Consider the following 7764-nt stretch of genomic DNA (forward strand, 5'->3'; position numbering starts at 1 on the left):
TTCCAATATTGGGTCATTACTTGGTTTGTGGTCTTATTGAAGTTGGTAAATAGAAAGTTCATGAGGTGATAATGTTAAAAAGAATACAAGAGATAAAACACTCTTATGAAAGGAAAGAGAGATATAAAGAAAGACATGCATACATGTGTACATACCATCACATATACACATATATGAAAGTTTAAGAGAAAAAGATGTATTGATTCGAAGATAAATAGAGATTTTAGAGGAAAAGAAAAATATCATACGCATATATGGGTATGAGAAATGTTATAAGAGAAGATATTTGTCTTGAAAAGAGGAATAAATATTTGAAAGAGAGGAGATGGAGCACATGTACATACGTATTCATGCACATATGAAAATTTATAAAATAGAAAGTGAAAGCATAGAGAAAGAAATATGGGGGTCATCATGTTGGCATAAATGTATATAACATGTGTATACATCCATACCTTCACAAGATTAGAAAAATCAAGGAACAACTTAAAATTACCAACTTCAAATTTAATGTGGGCCGGAGGGGAGTTTGGACTCATGCAAGAGTCTAAGCTAAGTCTTTAAGGCCATGTTAGAAGGTTCTTTTTGAAACTGTTTTAGAAAATATGATTTTTATAAGCATAGAATGTTATTATTTGGTTTGTTGTAAGAGATATATTTCTTCCACCGTTGGGTATGGAAGAAAACAAGCAACATAACGAGGCACTCGTTAGGGTTCCTAATGTGATGATTAAGAAGGAAACTAGTGCAAAATGATATGGAAATGCATATTAACATGTACATTTTCGTGAGGGTTTATCCCGGGTTGGACAAGTCCCAACCTCAAAGATTAATATGAAAATAAAGAGTCCCCAAACCACACTCTCATTCCCGACATGCATTCACATGTAAGTAAAGAACCAAGCAACTATGCATGCATAATGTATAGATAACTTTCAAGGAAGGAAAGAAAGAAAGAGGATGATGAAAAAAAGCAAAGTTCAATTAGGAGGGAAGACATGATGTAACTATGAATTGATATACCACCTCATCTTCTCATGTTCCCGGTGCACTTGAGTATAGCCTCTTGACTCTAAAATAGAGATTGAGAGCTATCTCTTTTGGCCATGGAGAAAAGAGGAAGAGAGGAAAATAAGAGGAAACAAAAGAACAATAAGAATGTATTCATGAAAAGAAAGAACATGATTAAAATGAAAGATCATCTCATCTTTCCATGCTCCCGGTGCACTTTGATTATAGCCTCTTGTCTCTAAAAAGAGATTGAGAGCTACCTTCTTTAGCCGTGGGGAGATGAAGATGAGGAGAAAATGTAGAAAGAGAAACAATAACGAAGAAATGAAATAACAAGAATAAGACTATATTTTAGAAATGAAATAACAATAACAACAAAAATATATTCATTAAGGAAAAGAATAACAACAACAAGAATATATATTGAAGAGAAGAAAGAGCAAGAAGATATTGATAAAGAGAAAGAACAAGAACAACAAGAATACTTGAAAGAGCATGATTTAATCATAAAATAAAATATCATCTCATCTTCTCATGCTCCCGGTGCATTTGAGCATAGCCTCTTGTCTCTAAAAAGAGGTTGAGTGCTATCTCCTTTGGCCATGGAGAGATGAAGATGTGAAGAGAAAATGAAAACAACAATAAGACTATATTTAAGAAAAAGAAATAACATAATAATAAGAATATTAATGAAAAGAAAGAAGAGAGAAATGAGAGGGATGAAGATTACATACCTCTAATGGGAAATGACCTAAGAAAGATGAACACCTTCACTTGAAGATCCCCTTTTGAATGAAGCTCCAAGAGTGCTTGCTCTAAGTTGGAGAAGGAAATGGAAAGAGGGAGAGGGAGAGAGAGAGAGCTCAAGAGAAACTCTAAGTCTTCAAGTGAGAATACACTAGAGTTTCTCCCAAGGACCAATCTTGCCTAAGAGGGAGGATATGGGGGGTATTTATAGAGGATTTTGGAGCCAACACCCAAAATTTGAATTTTTTGACCTAAAAAGACTAAAATCACCCTCCAAAGGGAGATTTTTTTGGCCAAAAGGAAGGGCAAATCGGTCTTGTCCACCAAAAAAAGACTAAAATTACCCTCTAAAAGGATGTTTTTTGGTCAAAAGGAGGGGTAAATTGGTCTTGTTTACCAAAAATACTAAAATCACCCTCTAAAAGGAGGTTTTTTTTGTCAAAAGGAGGGGCAAATCGGTCTTGTTTGAAAAAAACTAAAATCACCCTCTAAAAGGAGGTTTTTTTATCAAAAGGAGGGGCAAATCGATCTTGTTTAAAAAAGACTAAAATCACCCTCTAAAAAGATGTTTTTTTATCAAAAGGAGGGGCAAATCGGTCTTGTTTAAAAAAGACTAAAATCACCCTCTAAAAGGAGGTTTTTGGTGAAAAGAAAGGGCAAATTAGTCTTAAATGATTGATTTGGATCTGAACTTGGGTTTTGGATCTAAAATTAGTATTTTGGATTTAATTTGGATCTGAAAGTTCTATTTTGGATTTAATTTGGATCTGAGAGTAGTATTTTGGATTTAATTTGGATCTAAAAGTTGTATTTTGAAAATATCGTGCCTAAATTTGAATTTCGCACTTGGATAAAACATCATAGTCTTTTAGAAAAATTTGGGGTGATCACAGGAGTCTATAAGGAGACGATGCATAATAGTACATGAGAACATTCACCCAACGCACATGAGAGATTTTGACAAGGTGATCAACTCATTTATTGAAAACATGAGTCCAAGTTGGTGGACCCCATGTAGACTCATGAACTTGTATAAAGAACCAGGAAAACTGGCACAAGAATGCAATCAGAGGTGGTGTTCTATGAGTAGCAAGTTATGAACCACCCCCATGCATGAGGAACATGCACTTATGAGGACACTTGGGGTCCTTCAAAAAAATGTTAGAAATCATTTCATACAATATGACTATGATCATTTCTATGACCTGACCAAGAAGACTGAAAAGATAGGGACGACCATGCAGAACAAATATCTCAATCCTGAGACTGGAACAAGCAGCAATAAGGAAGACGTGAATAAGAAGCCAATCAAGTCCTAGGTGCACACACTATTTGAGGCCAAAACCTATGTTGTTCAGAATAATGCTCAAAGTTAGCCACCACAAACAGACAAGAGCAAGAACAATGAGGGAAACATGCAATCTAAGCCATTTTGTTCAAGAGTGACAGCAAGAAACATTTTGGGTTGTATGAACGATAGAAAGTTCAGCCCACTTGAGTATAAGAAGGAAGAAATTTTTTATTATCTCTTTGTCGAGAGCCTTTGCAAATTCCCTAAAGTGGCTGGACCTTCAGAGAAGAGGGGAAAATGAGGAAGCAATTTTGTAAATTTCATTGGGCTCCTGACCATAGTATTAATGACTATATTACTCTCAAGCACAAAGTACAATATTGCATTGATAAGGGACTTCTGGCGAAGGCAGCAATACCTGATGAAAATATTGGGTCCTAAGTTCAACTTATTATTTCTCTGTTTATATTCATTCCCATGCAATATATGGACATTTGGGTTCCCCGTCTTCAATGTATTAAGCAACAAAAGTTGATTTTCTTTTAAACAAGTGGGTCTATCTCTTTTATGTCCAAGCATCTTTGTATTCTCTCATGAAATATATTGCTCAATGGCCAAACATATCTTATGATGTCAGCATTCCCATTGTCACCCTTACGCTAGAGCATCTTTTTCTTTAGATTGAGCTAAACAACCACAACATTGTTAAGAGATTTTTTAAACATTTGTTTTCAAAATCTTCCAAGGAAAGCGATGACATCAAGCTGCATCAAAAACTTCATGAAATTAACAAGTTTTGAACCTTCAAGTAAATATTTCAAAAGGTTTTGAACATACAAATTTTGCAATAATACTTCACAAACACAAGAATTCACTTGCACTCAAGCACTCATAGGAATCACAAGCATCTATAAACATGCAAACATCCACAACCATAATACCACTCGTACTATGGTAGAAGATCCACAAGCATACAAGCACTCATACTACGGTACAAGTTCTACATGCATACAAGCAATTGTACTATGATACAAGATTCACAAGCGTACAAGTATTTATACTATGGTATGAGGTCCACAATAATTCAACCATTCATACTTTTGAACGAGATCCACAAGCATATAAACTCTTGTGTTTTGGTACAAGATTTACGAGCAGATAGGTACTCACATTTTGATATGAGATGTTTTGTGCATCGGTGCACACAAGCACATAAGCATCTATAAGCATATAGGCACATGTGCACCAATGCATAAATTCTACAAGCTTTTTCAAAGATAAAACTTTTTATAAACATACAAACATCTAAGAATTTACAAGCACAAAGCTTTTTAAAATTACAAGTAAACAAACATTCATGAGTTTTTACAAGCATAGAAGTACATGAATGCCTATACAAGAATTTCACAAGTCTTTTCAAATATGCAAGTATACATGTTCCAAAGACACAAGAGATTTCACAAGTTTTTGCTTGATGAAAAGGAATTTCAAATTTTATATCCAAGAAAAGCATATCAAGGTCTTTTTTGTATTTTTGAGGGGAAGAAATATTCTTATATATGATAAACAAGTGATCAAGAAGAAGATTTTGACAGGATTATGGCATGAGCTATGATAAATAATTTGATGAAATTAAGGAAGTCAAGCTTTAGAAAATGTCACCAACTTTGATGACCAAATGAACACAAAAACCTAATGGAACTTGTGCAGAAACAATGATCCAAACTATCTCCAAGTAAACAAGCATGACAATGAAACATGAGTATTGAGATATGGGCTCGAGAGAAGAATAGTTGTTCATCTGAATCAATACTCAAGAGTACTAGGTAGGCATAAAGCTTAATTTATGTCTATTCTACAAAATTATGTAACCTATAAACTATTGTCTCGTTATGTCGTATTGAAGCCTTATGGACTCAAGTTAGTACACCCGATGGGCATTCTACACTAGTACCCTAAGCCTAATTAGTCTAGAAGTTCCCAGTCCAAACCTCAATACAAGGATTTACTAGAAAGCCCTATAGACATGACATTGTCCCAAGGGCGGAGCTACGTGTGGGCTCCATGGGGTGTATACTCTATAGAACCCATGCATCAAAAATTGTATTTCGTTTGGACCGGGTTTAATCTCATGGTGCAGCCTCACAAGACCCAGGTCTACTACCCCACGACCCACCACTGCACCGCATGTCAACTTTCTTCCTCTTAGATTTTTCAAAACAAAAGCAGGGTGACAATGAACAAGCATGAGGCGTGAATGTTGAAAAAATAGAAAAGCTGGAAAAGGTTGAAAGTTAAAACCCTCACCTCTTAGCTGGCTCTTTGCTGCTGGCTTGGTCGGTCCTCTGGCCACCGGCTTGGTCAATCCTCTGGCCACCAGTGTTGTTCCAGTCACCTGTCGCTGGCCGGTGGACGACCACCTCCTCATCTGTAAAAGCATTAACAACACACATAGTTGAGCATCTGCCCTTTGTCTCTCACTGTTTCATGATTTTGCTTCCCTCTTTTTCTTTGGCTCGATGGTCATTCCATGATGCCTCTCTCTCTCACTCTTTGCTTTTTGCCTTTCTCCCTCCCTCAGGCCAGTGGCCAGTGGGTGATCTTAAAGAGTACAAGTGAGCTGCATGGAACTATTGTGGAGTGTGGATAACTAACCAGAGGGGCAAGGGTCGTGAGGCGGTGCCGACTACTGTGGTGAGTTTCTTAACTTTCTTTGTCACTTCTCCCTCTCCCATTGTCAATTTTTCTTCTTCTTTTGATTTTGGGATTTGCTTATTTGTTGTAGCATTTATGATTGTGCATTTTGCTCATTTTCTACGCAAAACATTGAGGGCATGAGGGCATCATTAAATTTGTAGTTGCTCCTATGCTCTACTGGTGGGAGTCAAGTCTGTCGTGACCATGAGGGCTATGAGGCGGTGAGCTGGTGAGCTTATTTCTCACTTCTCCCTCTCCCATTGTCAATTTTTTTTCTTCTTTTGATTTAGGAATTTGCTGTAGCATCATTCAAGGATTTTGCAACTGTGCAACGGTGCAAGGTTCAGTCTATAGTTGCTATAGTTTTTACTTTTTTTTAGATTGAAATATAATTTTCAATCAATCCATGTCTTGCTTAATTTTCAATTTAATGTTTGAAGGGAAGGAGAAATTGATTAGAATGACTCTGATATAGTGGATTTTGCTGCTGTAATAGTGTCTCTCTTTATAAATCATGACATGAAATTTGGATGTGACATATAAAATGTGTAGTTAGTTGCATATGTGATTGTGTGTTGCTGTGCTTTCTCAGTAAGTAGAATGATAATTTGTGGGAGCTTTTTCAAATTAGAGCTTAGGTCTATAAAATGTTCATGTTATGTGCTCATTTGTTTCCCCAGGACTATGTTAATTCCTCAAATGTCCATGACCACGTCCATGTTAGCCACTTACAATTTGCATTCATTTGAAGTCCTCATCCATTGTAGAGTATTATTTTAGGGCAGACTTTTCCATGTAATTCTTGAGCCTCTAGCTTTCTGGTATAAGGGACCAATTGGGCTGGTATCAAGGTTTATGGAGAAGTTCAACTAATATGTATCATGGAACTTTTGGTGCTACTATTATATATAGACAATAATTAGGCATTCCTTCATTTTCCAATCTTTTGAACAATTATATAGGCCTCATGATTAAGTGTAGCATTTGCGCATGATAGGAAGCTTTACCATTTTATTGAGGTTTTAAACTTTTCTGCAAAGTTGAACAATAGTATAGATAAAGTTATGTTGAAGAATGCTCCAAAAGGATGTTATCAAAGCTTGTTATACAAAGATGTTATCAAACTTGTGCAATGCAAACAATAAATGCTATCATAAAGGAGCTTGGACACACTTTTTTCTCTATTTTGGTTGATGGTTCTCAAGGTGCATCAACTAAAGAGAAAATGGCCATTTTTTTATGGTTGTTAGTGAAAAGGACCAAATAGTTGAACGATTTCTTGCAATTGTACATGTTCTTGAAACAAGTTCAATTTCACTCAAAGCAGCATTTGAAGACATATTTTGTAAGCATAGATAGAGCATGTTGAATCTGCATGGATAGGGTTATGAAGGAGAGAGAAATATGAGATGAGTATTTAATGGGTTGAAAACTCTTATATTAAAAGAAAACGAGTCTACATATTATATATACTATTTTACACATTAGATCTAATTGATACTGGTTGCAATTGCACATATCATTAGGTACTCGAGATGTTTTTTGATACATTAACCAGGTTACCAAGTTTCTTTTCTACTTCACGCAAGATGTTAGAGCTTATTCAAGAAGTAGAATATATTAAAATGGTTGAAGCACTTGAGTTAGGTGAACTTGAAATAGGATGAGAATTAAATCAATAAATGAGTTTTAGATGACCTGGTGATACTCGTTGGTCTTCTCATTATGATGCTACAATCAGTTTCATAAACATGTATCCTTCTATAATCAAGGAATTGGAGTTTGTTATAGACAACATAAATACATGAAGACTTGAAGCAGTTGAATTGGTATGCAAATTAAAAGGTTTTGAGATTGTGTTTGGCTTGCATCTAATGAACAAAGTTTTGGGGATAACTGAAATATTTTCACAAAAACTTCAATATAAAGATCAAGATGTTGTTAATGCTATGAATTTAGTTTCTAGAACAAAATAATGCCCTCAAGATTTGAGAGATGAGGGTTGGGAGTCGATTATG

The sequence above is a fragment of the Nymphaea colorata genome, chromosome 2 (genome assembly GCF_008831285.2).
Source record: "Nymphaea colorata isolate Beijing-Zhang1983 chromosome 2, ASM883128v2, whole genome shotgun sequence".
NCBI lineage: Eukaryota > Viridiplantae > Streptophyta > Magnoliopsida > Nymphaeales > Nymphaeaceae > Nymphaea > Nymphaea colorata.